Genomic DNA, 14,381 nt, shown 5'->3' with positions numbered 1-14,381 from the left:
TTTAAAAAAAAAAAATTCATTTAGGCAACTGCCAGAAGAGCACTGTTACACATTAGAGAGGAAATACTTTTCCTCTCAGATTTTGGCACATCTTGCACACCTAAAACAAATATAAATGTAGTTGAAACCACCCTTATGCTTTCCCATCCCTTAAATAACCATGGAAAGCCCAGTCTGCCAGTCATCACCTTGCTGCATGTCCTACTGCCCTGGATGCCCACCTCCACCCCTCCTGCCAGTCTGGATGAATGTTTCTTCTTTAACTCCTTGGTTTCACATATGGATAAACTAAGAGAAACAGCTGGGGAATGAAACAGACTGCACAACACAGGGTGCCAGTGTGGGGAAATAAAGTCTCAAAACCTCTGCTATAAAAATCTGTGGGGCTTACTGTGGCAAAAGAAATTCCCAGTCTCACAGGAGAGTCCATTAGGAGTGACCTATGGGGTCCTAGAACATACACAAATCCACCCACCCATAAATCAGCACCAGAAGAACCCAATTTGCCTGTGAGTGGTGGAGGAAGTGACTAAAAGTGAGCAAGAGCTGAGCAACCAGCATTGTTCCCTCTCTTACCCCTCCCCCACAACACAGTGAAGTGGGTTGCCCTGCCGTGGCAAATACCTAAGTCTCCACCCCTTATAACATAACAGGTGCACAAGATAAAGAAATATGGCCCAAATGAAAAAAAAGATCAAAACTCCAGAAAAAGAACTAACTGATAAGGAGATAGCCAACCTATCAGATGCAGAGTTCAAAACACTGATAATCTGGATGCTCACAGAAATGACTAAATACAGACACAAAATAAAAGAAGTGAAGGCTATACAAAGTGAAATAAAGGAAAATGTATAGGGAATCAACAGTGAAGGGAAGGAAACCAGGACTCAAATCAATGATTTGGAATAGAAGGAAGAAATAAACATTCAACTGGAACAGAACAAAGAAACAAAAATTTAAAAAAAAATGAGAGGCCTAACAACCTCTGGGACAACTTTAAACTTTCCAACATCCAAATCACAGGGGTGCCAGAAGAAGAAGAGGAAGACCAAGAAGTTTAAAACTTATTTGAAGAAATAATGAAGGAAAATTTCCTGAGTCTGGCTAAGGAAATAGACACACAAGTCCAGTAGGGTCAGAGAATCCAAAGAAGTTGGACCCATGGAGGAACGTACCAAGTATACATCATAATTAAATTACCCAAGATTAAAGATAGGGAGGGAATCTTAAAAGCAGAAAGAGAAAAGGAGTTACCTACAAAGGAGTTCCCATAACACTATTAGCTGATTTCTCAAAAGAAACTTTGCAGGCAAGAAGAGGCTGGAAAGAAATATTCAAAGTCATGAAAGGCAAGGACCTACATCCAAGATTACTCTATCCAGCAAAGCTATCATATAGAATGGAAGGGCAAATAAAATGCTTCCCACATAAAGTAAAGTTAAAGGAGTTCATCATCATCAAGCCCTTATTATATGAAATGTTAAAGGGACTTATCTAAGAAAAAGAGATCAAAACTATGAACAGTAAAATGACAACAAACTCACAACTATCAACAACTGAACCTAAAAAAAAACACAAAAAACAAAAGCAAACTAAACAAACTACTAGAACAGGAACAGAATCACAGAAATGGAGATCACATGGAGGGTTATCAGAAGGGAGCAGGAGTGGAGAGAATGGGAGAAAAGGTACAGGGTAAGAAGCATAATTGTTAGGTACACTATAGACAGAGGGAGGTTAAGAATAGTATAGAAAATGGAGAAGTCAAAGAACTTGTATGTATGACCCATGGACATGAACTAAGGGTAGGGAGATGCAGGGCAGAGGGAGATAAAGGGGAGAAGAAATTGGGACAACTGTAATAGCATAATCAATAAAATCTACTTAAAAAAGAAAAAAACAACATGTAGGCAGCTTCAACCTGAGTCTCAGCTACTCACCTTCCTCCTTAACGTTGGCTTCTTGCCTTTCTCCCTGAACAACATGAGCTTCAGCACACACTCCAGCTTCTCCACAAGCTACCGGTCCCTGGGCTCCATGCAGTCGTCCAGCTACTGGGTCCAGCTGGTCAGCATCGCAGCCAGCGCCTACGTAGGCACTGGGGGCTCAGGCTCCCCAATCTCGGTGTCCCGCTCCACCAGCATGTGGGGCAACTAGGGATCTGGAGGCCTGGCTGCAGGGATGGCGGAGGGTCTGGTGGGGACAGGAGGCATCCAGAGGGAGAAGGAGACTATGCAATGCCTGAATGACTGCTTGGCCTCCTACCTGGAGAGGTGAGAAGCCTAGAGGCTGATAATTGGAGACTGGAGATCAAAATCCAGGAACACTTAGAGAAGAAGGGACTCCAGGTCAGAGATTGGGGGCATTATTTCAAGACCATCCAGGGCCTGAGGGCTCAGATATTTGCACATTCTGTGGACAATGCCCGCATTGTTCTGCAGATTGACAGTGTCCATCTTGCTGCTGATGACTTCAGAGTAAAGCATGAGACAGAGCTGGCCATGTGCCAGTCTGTGGAGAATGACATCAATGGGCTCCAAAAGGTCATTGATGTCACCAGTATCACTCGGCTGCAGCTGGAGACAGAAATCGAGGCTTTCAAGGAGGAGCTGCTCTTCATGAAAAAGAATCATGAAGAGGAAGTAAATGGTCTATAAAACCAGATTGCCAACTCTGGGTTGACTGTGGAGTTGGATGCCCCCAAATCTCAGGACCTGGGCAAAATCATGGCGGAACTCCAGGCCCAGTATGAAGAGCTGGCTCGGAAGAACCGAGAGAAGCTAGACAAGTACCGGTCCCATCAGATTGTGGAGAGCGCCACAGTGGTCACCACACAGACTGCTGAGATAGGCGCTGCTGAGACGACACTCACAGAGCTGAGACGTGCGGTCCAGTCCCTAGAGATTGACCTGGACTCAATGAGAAATCTAAAAGGTCAGTTTGGAGAACAGCCTGAGGGAGGTGGAGATGTGCTATGCCTTGCAGGTGGAACAACTCAGTGGAATCCTCCTGCACCTGGAGGCAGAGCTGACCCACATCCGGGCAGAAGGGCAGCGCCAGGCCCAGGAATATGAGGTCCTGCTGAACATCAAGGTCAAGCTGGAGGCCGAGATTGCCACCTGCCACCACCTACTGGAAGAGAGGGAAGACTTCAATCTTGTTGACGCCCTGGACAAGAGCCGTTCCTTACAAACCAGCCAAAAAACCATGACCCGCAGGACTGTGACAGCAAAGTGGTGTCTCAAGTCAATGACACCAAAGTTTTGAGGCATTAAAGGCAGCAAAAGTGGAACATCCCTTGGCAAGATAGGAGGCCAATAAAAAGTTCAGAGTTCATTAAGAGAAATTAATTAATTTAAAAAACCATGCAAAGTAAATTAATCTCATGTCACTTGAATACTTGAAATGATTTACTTTTAGGTTTCTGACTCTTTCTTTCAAGAAAATAACATGAAAAATTCTACCTAAATAAAGAAACATGAATGAAATTTTGAAAGACCTTATTTCTTCTACCACATTTCCCACTCATTCTTTTTTAAAAATTCTCTACCCCCAACACAGCAGAAGCCCTGATGAGGGGGAAAAAATTGTGGATGGAACAAGAGTTTGGCCAGCAGCAGGTGGGTTTCCTTTCCTGAAAGACTAACAAGTTAAACTCATTCAGCTCATAGTAGTATAAAATGAAGTGAATCAATGTAAACATTTTAATTTACACATGCATTAAGGGCTATGGTTCTTCCACAAGTTAAATATATCATCAATGAAGCACCGTTCAATTGCTCTGCTAGGAGGCTATTTTTATATACTTTAAAATTTTTTTTCCACTTTTTTTAACATTCAGTATCATTTTGTATCAGTTCCAGAAGACAATTCTTTATGGATTTCTTGTGTTCTGCACAGTTCAATCTCTGAGAAAAGGGTGTGTTTGAATTGCCTTTACTTTGAGATATTTGTCTTCATTCCAGAGTAAGCACCTTCCATCATTTCCTTCTTTCCCTCCTTCCTTTTCTCTCTTTCTCAGAAGATAAGCAGATGGCAGGGTTCCTCTTCTATGCTGCAACCTGCTGCATGTGCAGAAAAACATCTGGTCCTCACCACTTTGCCCTGTGAAAATTAAGGAACCAATGGAAGGCATTTTTTCTAGCTGATGCTTTCTACTGTCTCTCTAAATAAAAAATATCTGGTGTCTCTGCCAGTATATGTCTAGGAAACAGTGGCAGCCTAACTTGTTAGCCTGTGAGTAGGGTAAAGTCTCAGACCATTTACAATTTTTGACCAAATGTGCTCAAGGAATTGCAAACCCCAATGCCTATGGGAACCAGGCGAGGGACAAAAATCGAGAGAAATAGGTCAAGTATAAAATAATAAACGGTAACTGACACAGTCTGAGAATTAGGTGTACAATAGGGAATCACAGGGATGGTTGCGATTACAACATGATCTTCTTGTGAAACATTCTACTTTTAAAGTATCGGCAATCTATTTGATTTGAAAGCACAGTCTGGGATAAACTAAACTCCTGAGCGCCAGGGTATTACCACTTAGTTGCTATTGTTTTTTTTTTCCTGTCCCACATGGTGAGATACTAGAGAAAAGGGACAAATTTTTTCTCCTTGATAACAAGGGATAACTTTGCACAATGACAAAGTAGGCACTTTTTAAGGAATCAAAAATTCTTATCAATCCATATATTAACTTAAAAGAAATAGTGTTATGCCAAAAAATCAACAAAACTTTGTCATGATGTTTCTCCAAAATAGGAAGTCAGATGAGATAGACATCAAATTTTTTAAAGTAATCTTTTTATAGTACTAGAACTACTTAGCTGTTCCAGCATTTTATTTCATCTGTACTGGTACCACAATTTTTAATTTTATTATACATGTCTGTGCTTAGTACATGCACAGGTTCGGTGTGGTTCTTATGGCTCATGATTAATAATAAATGTTATTCATATGTGAAGTATAATAAGAAAAACTCTGTTCTGCACTTTGTTATGTGTGTGATATGTCTAGAGAAAGAAAGAAAATTTTTCAGACAAAATTTTGGATTTTACTTCAAAGGTATTGGCCTCAGTTATATTTAAGAAATCCAAAGATGATGAAAACTTTTTATGTTTTTTATATAACATGTAGGGAAATATGTATACTTATTAGCCTAGAAAGTTTGATATTCTAAGCTGACTTTGTATGAGCACTCCAAACTGTAGCTTTATAATAAAATATAGGATAGCTGTGTGAATGTGTTTATAGGAATTTGTCTACTTCAGCTTTTAGTCAGTGGTCAAAACAAGCTAAGAGCGTTTTTATAATGTCTTTCATTTTTATCGTTTCTGCATTTTTAGTTGTGAAAATACCAAATTAAAACAAGTGGACACCATGGGGAAACATAACTATTTGTTCTCTAGAAAATTAGTAGTGGATAGCAAGAGATGATTTTTCATAGCTGAATTGAAAAATAGATTGAGATACTTGAGATTATTGTATGCCAACTATCAAATGCCGTGCATTAAATTAGCGATTAAAAAAGTAATAATTGAGTATTGGTGACTTGTGACAATAAGTATAGAATAAATGTTTCTTGTTTATTGAGGTATAATTTATATAAGTAAATTTCATCATGTTTAGGGAAGCAGTTCTATAAATTTCAACAAACATACAGTTGTGTAATGATGGACACAACCGAGACAGAAAATACTTTCATCAGCTCCTCACATTCTCCGTCCTTCTTTATAGTCAATGCCCTCCCTGTCCCTTGAGCCCTAATCTGCATTAATCTGATTTCTTTTCCTATAATTCTGCCTTTTCTAGAATGCTATATAAACAGGTTGATAAAATATATAACCCTTTGAGTCCAGTTCCTTTGATTTAGTATAATGCTTTTTGAAATTCACAGAAGTTGTTATATGTATTTTAAGTTTCCCTTTTATTGTATTGTCTAGATCTACCACATTTTACTTATCTATTTACCAATTAAAGGATATTTGTATTGTTTTCAAATTTTGGACATCATAAATAACGCCTGTGTAAACCTTGTGAACAGATTTTTGTTTAGACATGTCTTTATTTCTCTTGAGTAATCAAATATTTAATATGAGATTGCCATATCACATGGAACTGTGTGTTTAATTTTATAAGAAATTGCCAAGTTATTTTCTAAGGTGGCTGTACCATTTTGAATTCTCCCTAGCAATGCATAGGAGTTCCAGTTGCCCTATATATGATATGTACTTTTATAAATTTTCAACAAGAATTCCTTTTTTGAGTCTTTTTGAAGATGCATTATATTAAATATTGATATATTATGGTGAATTTTTTTCTTTCTCAAATACATAATGGCTAAAATAGGTGGAAAGTTGAATTAGTTTCATTTTTTCTATCTTATGAGTTGTTAATAACCTATGAAAAATGTACATATATACATACACACATATATATCATATAGATAGGAAATTGAAGATAGTTTGGTAAAAATTATGATACATTGTGTGTCACATATATATTATAACAATAGTTTCCATATCATTTAAAAATTTTGTTCAACAATTTAGAGTTTCCTTAAAGAGTCCCGGCACATCTCTAGAGCCTTGTTAATATTTGAGTCTTTAGTTATAGTAGAACAAAAATTTCAATGTAGTTGACAAGGCCATTCCATCTTTATTTGAGCATGTAGCAACCCATGAAAAGAACAACTTAGAAGACCTAGATTATTTAATAAAGCTTCCAAGCCAATAATAGTTCTAATGTAAGTAGAATTGGCCTTTAGAGATAATGCAGGTCATTTAGACCAAACTGGAACTTTCAATTGCCCTTTAAGTCATTCAGTAAGGTATTAATGAAATTTAGGAGCAAAATTTGGCTCCCCTAATTTTCAGCATGGGCAATAGTGTCTCACTTACAACAATGTTTATATTTGATTATCTTTCCATTTATTCTGGGAAAATCACCAGAAGTGAAAGTAAATTTTCCAGAATAAGACAATTGTTTTCACTCTTTTTTGTGTGTGATTTTTTTTTTTAGGACTAGTTTCTTAGGATAGTTTGCAAAGCTTTTTGTTAGACTAAATTAAATATAAAACAAAAATAAAATAGAATTTCAACATTCATAATTTTTTATCAAGATGTGACTTGTTATCAAGTAGGCTTTAAAAAAGTGGCTGACAGCCATCAGACAGGAGATGGGAAGGAATGGGTACAAAAGATGAAGGGATTAGGCAAAAAACAAAAACAAACAAATTAAAAAAACTAACCTCATAGACAAACAACGGCGTGGTGATTACCAGAGGGGAAGGGGGCTGGGAGGAGATAAAAGAGGGTAAAGGGGGATAAATGGTGATGGAAGAAGACTTGACTTAGGGTGGTGAACACACAAAACAATATATAGATGATGTATTATAGTACCCTGGAAAGCTATATAATTGTATTAACCAAAGTTATCCCAGTAAATTCAATAAAAAGGAGACCAAGACACAATTATATATACAAATTAACATTTTCCATATCTCAACTTGAAACTCTGTTCATTATTTCTCAAGAATGCTAACATTTAGAGGGTTAGGAAGTCAGATACTTTGGTGAAAACTGTGACTAAATTATATGTTAGAGCAAGACCAACTCTCCTCTGCCTTGGACTACTTCTGTGCCTTCCCATGGCCATTGAATCCTGAAAGAAACTGTATCAAAATGCTTATCATATAATATGAGTAAACTCCAATACAAATATGCCTATGTACACAGCATCCACTCCGAAAACCTGCTTACCTGGTGTGGCCCACAAATGAGAAAATTTGTAATTTTTTACAAGTGGCCAATTTTTTAACAAAAGGAATACTTTTGGAACAGTTGATCCCACACTCTCAAATGGAATTAAATATGTGTATATGCCCTAAAATTATCTTACAGATAATGTATATGTACAATAAGTATATAAACTTTGGAACAAATGAATAAACAAGAAAAACAAACAAAAACTCATAGAAACAGACAACAGTGTGGTGGTTTCCAAAGGAAGGGGGATGGTGGGATAGTAATGGGTAAAGGGGATCAAATCTATGGTGATGGAAGAATATTTGACTTTGGGTGCTGAACAACAATATAATATAAATATAAAGTATCGCAAAATTTTATACTTGAAAACTATATAATTTTATTAATCAATGCCACCTCAATAAATTTTAATTAAAATTAATTTGGGACTCTGCTATCAATTTTCTATCTTTCCTCATAATTAAGATAATCAGCAGCAGTGTATACAAGTCAATGGTGTTTATTCTTCTTTTTCCTTTTTAAAAATTTATTGGTTATTTTATTACAGTTGTGGTACCCCACATTTCCTCTAGCAATCCCCACCCTTAGTTCATGTCTGTGGATCATGCATATAAGTTCTTTGGCTATTCCATTTCCTATACTGTTCTTAGCATCCCCCTGCCTGTTTTGTACCTACCACTTTGTACTACTTAGTCCCTGCACCTTTCCCCAGTTCTCACCCTTCCCCCTCCCAACTACAACCCTCCAAACGATCTCCATTTCTATGATTCTGTTTCTGTTCTGCTTGTTTGCTTAGTTTGTTTTTTAGATTCAATTGTTGATAGTTGTGAATTTATTGCTATTTTAATGTTCATAGTTTTGATCTTTTTCTTAAATAAGTCCCTTTAACATTTCATATAATAATGGCTTGGTGGTGATGAACTTCTTTAGCTTTACCTTGTCTGGGAAGCACTTTATCTGCCCTTCAATTCTAAATGATACCTTTGCTGGATAGACTAATCTGGGTTGTAGGTCCTCGCTTTTCATCACTTTGAATACTTCTTGCCAGCCCCTTCTTGCCTGTAAACTTTCTTTTGAGAAATCAACTGATAGTCTTATGGTAACTCCTTTATAAGTGACTACCTCCTTCTCTCTTGCTGCTTATAAGATTCTCTCTTTGTCTTTAACCTTTGCCATTTTAATTATGATGTGTGTTGGAGTGGGCCTTTTGGGTCCATCTTGTTTGGTACTCTCTACTTTCTGGACTTGCATGTCTACTTCCTTCACGAAGTTAGGGAATTTTTCTTTCATTATTTTTTCAAATAAGTTTTCAATTTCTTATCCTTTCTCTTCTCCTTCCAGTACCTCTATGATTCAGATGTCGATACCCTTGAGCGTGTTCCAGATACTCCTTAACCTCTCCTCTCTTTTTTTTTGGATTCTTTTTTCTTCTTGATGTTCTGATGGAATGTTTTTTCTTCATTTTGTTCCAAGTCATTGATTTGATTCTTGACTTCATCCACTTCACACTGTTGGCTCCTTGTAAATTGTTCTTTATTTCACTTAGTGTAAACTTCATTCCTACCTGGGTTATTTTGTGCTGTTAAAGTACTCAGTGAGTTTCTCAAACATACTAATAACCAGTGTTTTGAACTCTGCATCTGATAGTTTGCTTATCTCCATTTTGTTTAGTTCTTTTTTCTGGAGTTTTGTTCTGTTCTTTCATTTGGACCATATTTCTTTGTCTCTTCATTTTGGCAGCCTCCCTGTGTTTGTTTCTCTGTGTTAGGTAGAGGTGCTTCGACTCCCTGTCTTAGTCATGTGGCCTATTGTAGAAGAGTGCACCAGTAATGCACTCTTCTGCACTGTAATGCACTGCACAGTAATGCACTGGTGGGGTGGAACCTTAGGTAATCTCCAGGGCAGGGCAACCGATGTCACTGCCTTGTGGCTCTGTGCAGGGGAGGGCTCCAAAGAGCTGCTTCCTGGTCTCTGGAGTTTTGTCTGGGAAGAAGCTGTTTCCCAGCACTTGCCCTAATGTGAGACACTTCAGCTTCTCCCTGTGGGCCACTGGTGTGCTTCTAGCTGTTTCCCTTGTGCTGAAGCCCAGAGGGAGTGAGTCTGAATAAGTCCTAAATCTGTTGTGGGCCCTTAAGAGGAGACTCTTGAGAATACCATAGTTTCTTCGGCCACCCATCTCCCCACTGGTTTTTACAACCAGAAGTTATGGGGACTTATCTTCCTGGTGCTGGAACCCTGGGATGGGTGGTCTGGTGTGGGGCTGGGATCCATCACTCTCGAGGTACCCCTTCCAATTTTCATCCACCACACATGGGTGTGGGACGGCCCATTCCACATCTCCATGTCCCTGCACCTCTCTGTGCATCTCCACCCCTCCCCCCATCTGGATGAATGTGGCTTCTTTAATTCCTTGGTTGTTGGACTTCCATACAACTAGATATTCTGACTATTCTGGGTGATATTTGTTTTGTAGTCTAGTTGTACTTTTTGCTTGGTTGTGCAAGGAGGTGAGCCATGTTTACCTGTGCCTCCATCTTTCCCAGAAATCCAATGATGTTCATTGTTATATATCTTAGTTTTTCCTTTTTCTTGCATCTTATGAGCCTTCTGTTAGCATACCCTATGTGGTATTGCAGTAGGATTGATACATAATGATCTAAGAAATTTATTTATAATTGGTCTTATGACTTTTCCTTATTGTTCACTCCACTGTAGTCTTTTTTTCCCCTTATAAACTAAAGCTATTCTGCCAAAGTCTTTTTGTTTATTAGAATTGTATGATTTTATATAGAGTATTCTTTCTGCATTGTTGTTTTTTCTGCCTATACTATTTCTTTAAATTCTGCTGGTGGTAGAAGGAACTGCGCATTTTATATTTGGAGTGATTCTTTGTAAAGCAGCATCAGGACACTTCCTGCATACGACTGTTAAATGTTCCTTGGGCAATATTAGATGGGCTGTATTTGCCCATTGGTTAGATATATAAACCTTTTTTATATTGGTTAATTCCTTTAGTGGCAAATCATGGAGAAAATCTGGTAGTTTTCAAGAAAGCTTGGAAGGTGGGAAGAAGATGTCAAGAGGCTTGAGGTCATCCATTTGACCTTCTAAAACTTCTCCTTAACTGAGACACCAATAGATAATATATGAGATAACTTTTAATGGAAGATAGAATTTGAAAAATGAAATAAAATTGCAACTCCCACGTACATCATTTATTTAAAAAAAATGAAACAAACATATATTCATCTAATAGTGGAAAAAGAGAACGTGTTTTTAAAGTTCGAGTTTGCTTGAAGTTCATTATTAAATTATAGCAGGATTCCTAGTAAGTATGCAACTTATTTGCATAAGTATTAAAATAATTCATCATGATTAATTCTGTTATAGTAAATCTCAGCCCTAATCACAATCTGCCATATACTGCAGTGGTTTGTCAGTATTTCATATTTTAATAGAATTTTGATGGCATTGCAGCTCCTATAACAGCACAGATGTCATCTGAGTTCACTGTGATTAATGTGGTTCTGAAGGAGATTTAAAGTGATTAGCCAGCTTCATAAAGTGTTACAGAATAAGGCTGGTGTGAGAAAAATTTTAAAGCTCTTCGATATATACATTCTAGCAAGTACCTCTGGCAGTAAATTAGATTCCTTAAAGGATGAAGAGGTTTAACTTGGAAACAGATGAACTACTAGGGCAAAGGTGGGAAAAGGGAACAATAATTTGCCTTCGAATGCTTAAGGGGTCAGAAGAAAACTGGGCAAGTCCAGAAATAATGGCTGAAGGTTACAGGAAAGTAGATATCAATCTTAAATGGCCTTGTGACTAGGAGTACTCAGAAAGAGAGACAAGATGCCCACTTAGGAAGACCATTGCAAAATATACTTTTAATGGTTCTAAAGAGAGTTCTTTTTAGGTAAATTCTGAATTCTTTTTCAGCAATGAAATTCTATAGTTTATAGTGAAAACAAATTTCTTATATTTTTCTTAGATTTTGGTGGAGGCATCAGTGAGAGATGGCTTCCCGGAAGACATTGCAATTAATGATTTGTCGTTTATGGACTGTATCCTCTATCCTGGTAAGAAGGCATATCTCAATACATGACTATTTTCAAGCTTGTTTACTTAAAAAACTTACTAAGGAAATCAACATTTCACTTCAGCAAATATCCCAAAATATACTCAACTCTATTCTCTCAATTATATTAACCCTGGAAGAGATTATTATAAATATTTGCTAGTAATGAACCCTAAAATCTTTGCAAAGATGGTAAAAAGGTTTGAATCATTTGCACTTGTATCTTATCACATGCAAAATATTAGGAAATCGTGTCTGAATTTAAACTGTAATTCCATTATATTGGAGGGGTTTTAATGACCAAATTGTTGGCCTTGTAATTACATTGTTTTGGAGGCTTTGGTAACCTCTCAGTTACCTTCAGTGGTGTTTTGTTCTCAGGCTATATATATAGATGTGTGTGAGTGTGTGTGTGTGTGTGTGTGTGTGTGTAGAGAAAGAGAGAGAGAGATTGTTGTCAACCATTAAAGAACTCATACATGTCTCACAGGTATATGTATCTCTATTCCCAAAATAGACCCTGAAATAAAGACATGTACTAACCACCTATTCAACATCTCAACTTGAATTGCTAATAAGAATCTCAAAGATATATAGGGGAAATAACCTAAAACAAATACATCCCAGTGGAAACATTCCAGTCTGTGCTTACTGATTCAGTAGGACTGGATATCAAACTCTTGGAGATTGATTCTGGAAGTGAGGCTGGAGGCTCTTAATATACATGACAAGGGGGAGCATAGTCTTCTTCCTAGAGTGATCAAAGACTCGATGTTTAAAAATCAATTGCCATAATCCATGTAGAAAACACTGTCATGTGCTCAAGGCGTAATCTCAGCCCTGCTGCTCCATCACTGGAGCATTATTGGTCAGAGGATCAACAGCCCCTTCCCAGACATAATCAGAGGGATGGATTCCAGACCTTTCCCTTGTAGCAGTGTGACACAGCTTTGATCTTCTACCTCATCATTCTGGCAGGGTTAACTACCATAACCACTCCGTGCAGTGATGCCCATAGAACGTGGCAGAAAGCCAAATTCCTTTCTGGAAGGCCAGCAAAAAGAAAATCAGAATTGAACACGTTTACCTTAACTCTCAATATCTAAAAGTAAATTCTCGATTACCAATTGCCCTTCAATTTTGCCATTCCTCTATGCTTCCCTATCTCAGTAAATAACAGTTTGTTTCTAGTTACTTATTCTTAATTAACAAATCGGGCCAGCCACTAGCTTCAGATATATCCACAGTTCACTACATCTTATTGCTCTCACTATTCTCCCCTTGGTCCAAGCTGCATTGTCTCTGAATGAATTATTACAATTGCTTTTTAAGTGATCTTTCTGCTTTTACCCTTAAACCATATCATCTGTCTTCAAAACAGCACCCAGAATGATCCTTTTCAAAATTAGATAAGATCATGTCACCCTGTCATTAGAATTTTCCTACAAGCATTATATCTCATTTAGAGCAAAAGAAGCCAGAGTTCTTCCAATAGCTTTAAGGAATAAATGACTGGCTCCTTCATCTCTCTCTGACTTCACCTTTGACTAGAGTGCCTCTAGTTGACTTCTCTCAACTATAAGTCCTCTTGACTAATTCTTGACCATTTCAACTCATTTATGCCTCAGGGCTCTTACACCTCCTTTGCCTTCTTCCTGGAATATGCTTCCCCCAGATGCCCACTTGACTCTACTTCTTTCTAATCTCTGCTCAAAAGTTTCTCCCCTAATGAAGCTTTCTCTGAACACTACACAATCACACACACACACACACACACACAGACTTAAACACAGAGTCTTTCCTTATCTGACGTTTTCCATCTCCTTGCCCTGCTATTACTTTACGATACCTATCCCTCTTACAGTTAAATTTCTATTTTCCCCCACAGTAATGTGAGCTGCATGAAAGCATCAGTTTTACCTGTTCACTGACTTACCAGCAGCCTCAATGGTATCTGGCCCACAGTAGTTCTCACCAAATATTTGTTGCTTAGATGGGTGGATAGAGAGATGTCAATGCCTTTTTAAGTGTTTATATGCTATAGGGTTAAGTGGAGGAAGTCTGGCTTCCTCACCCAGGTGTCTGGGTAACTAAGGGAAGCAGTTCCTCACAACCTTGAAGGGATCTGATAAAGCGGTGTTCTCATAGCCTTGACACTGAGTCTGGCAGACCTGAGCCTGGCTCCGATAAACAGTCCCCATAACATGAAGTGGGCTCCCATGTGCAGCTCATGCTACGTTCCCTACGAATTTGGCCTGTAGCCAGCTTTGCTCCTTCTAGTACTTAGGGAGGTAGGAGCTTCTTAGTGTGTGAGCAGACGTAGACATAGGCTTGTGGCGTGCGTCGCTCCCTCGAATAAAGGCGTGTCAGACATCCCAACAGCTCCGTGAATATCCTTCCATATGCACGAATCCCACAAACCTGTCTGGTCCCGAACGGTTACAACACAATATACCTTTGTTATATATTTTAGCTTATTATTATTGCAAAAATATTAAGTATTTCTACATGCAAGATATGATGTCACTTGTCAGT

General features: G+C 38.1%; 1 pseudogene; it reads left to right on the top strand.

Annotated features, from left to right (window-relative positions):
- Positions 1-1,983: 1,983 nt before the first annotated feature.
- LOC129086447 (keratin, type I cytoskeletal 18-like) lies at positions 1,984-3,275 on the top strand (annotated as a pseudogene).
- The last annotated feature ends 11,106 nt before the right edge of the window (positions 3,276-14,381 follow it).

The sequence above is a fragment of the Pteronotus mesoamericanus genome, unplaced genomic scaffold, assembly GCF_021234165.1.
Source record: "Pteronotus mesoamericanus isolate MK-2021 breed Mesoamerican mustached bat unplaced genomic scaffold, CSHL_Meso_final contig_130, whole genome shotgun sequence".
NCBI classification, from domain to species: Eukaryota; Metazoa; Chordata; class Mammalia; order Chiroptera; family Mormoopidae; genus Pteronotus; species Pteronotus mesoamericanus.
Note: the sequence above shows the minus strand (reverse complement) of the source record. Positions and strands in the feature narration are given on the sequence as shown.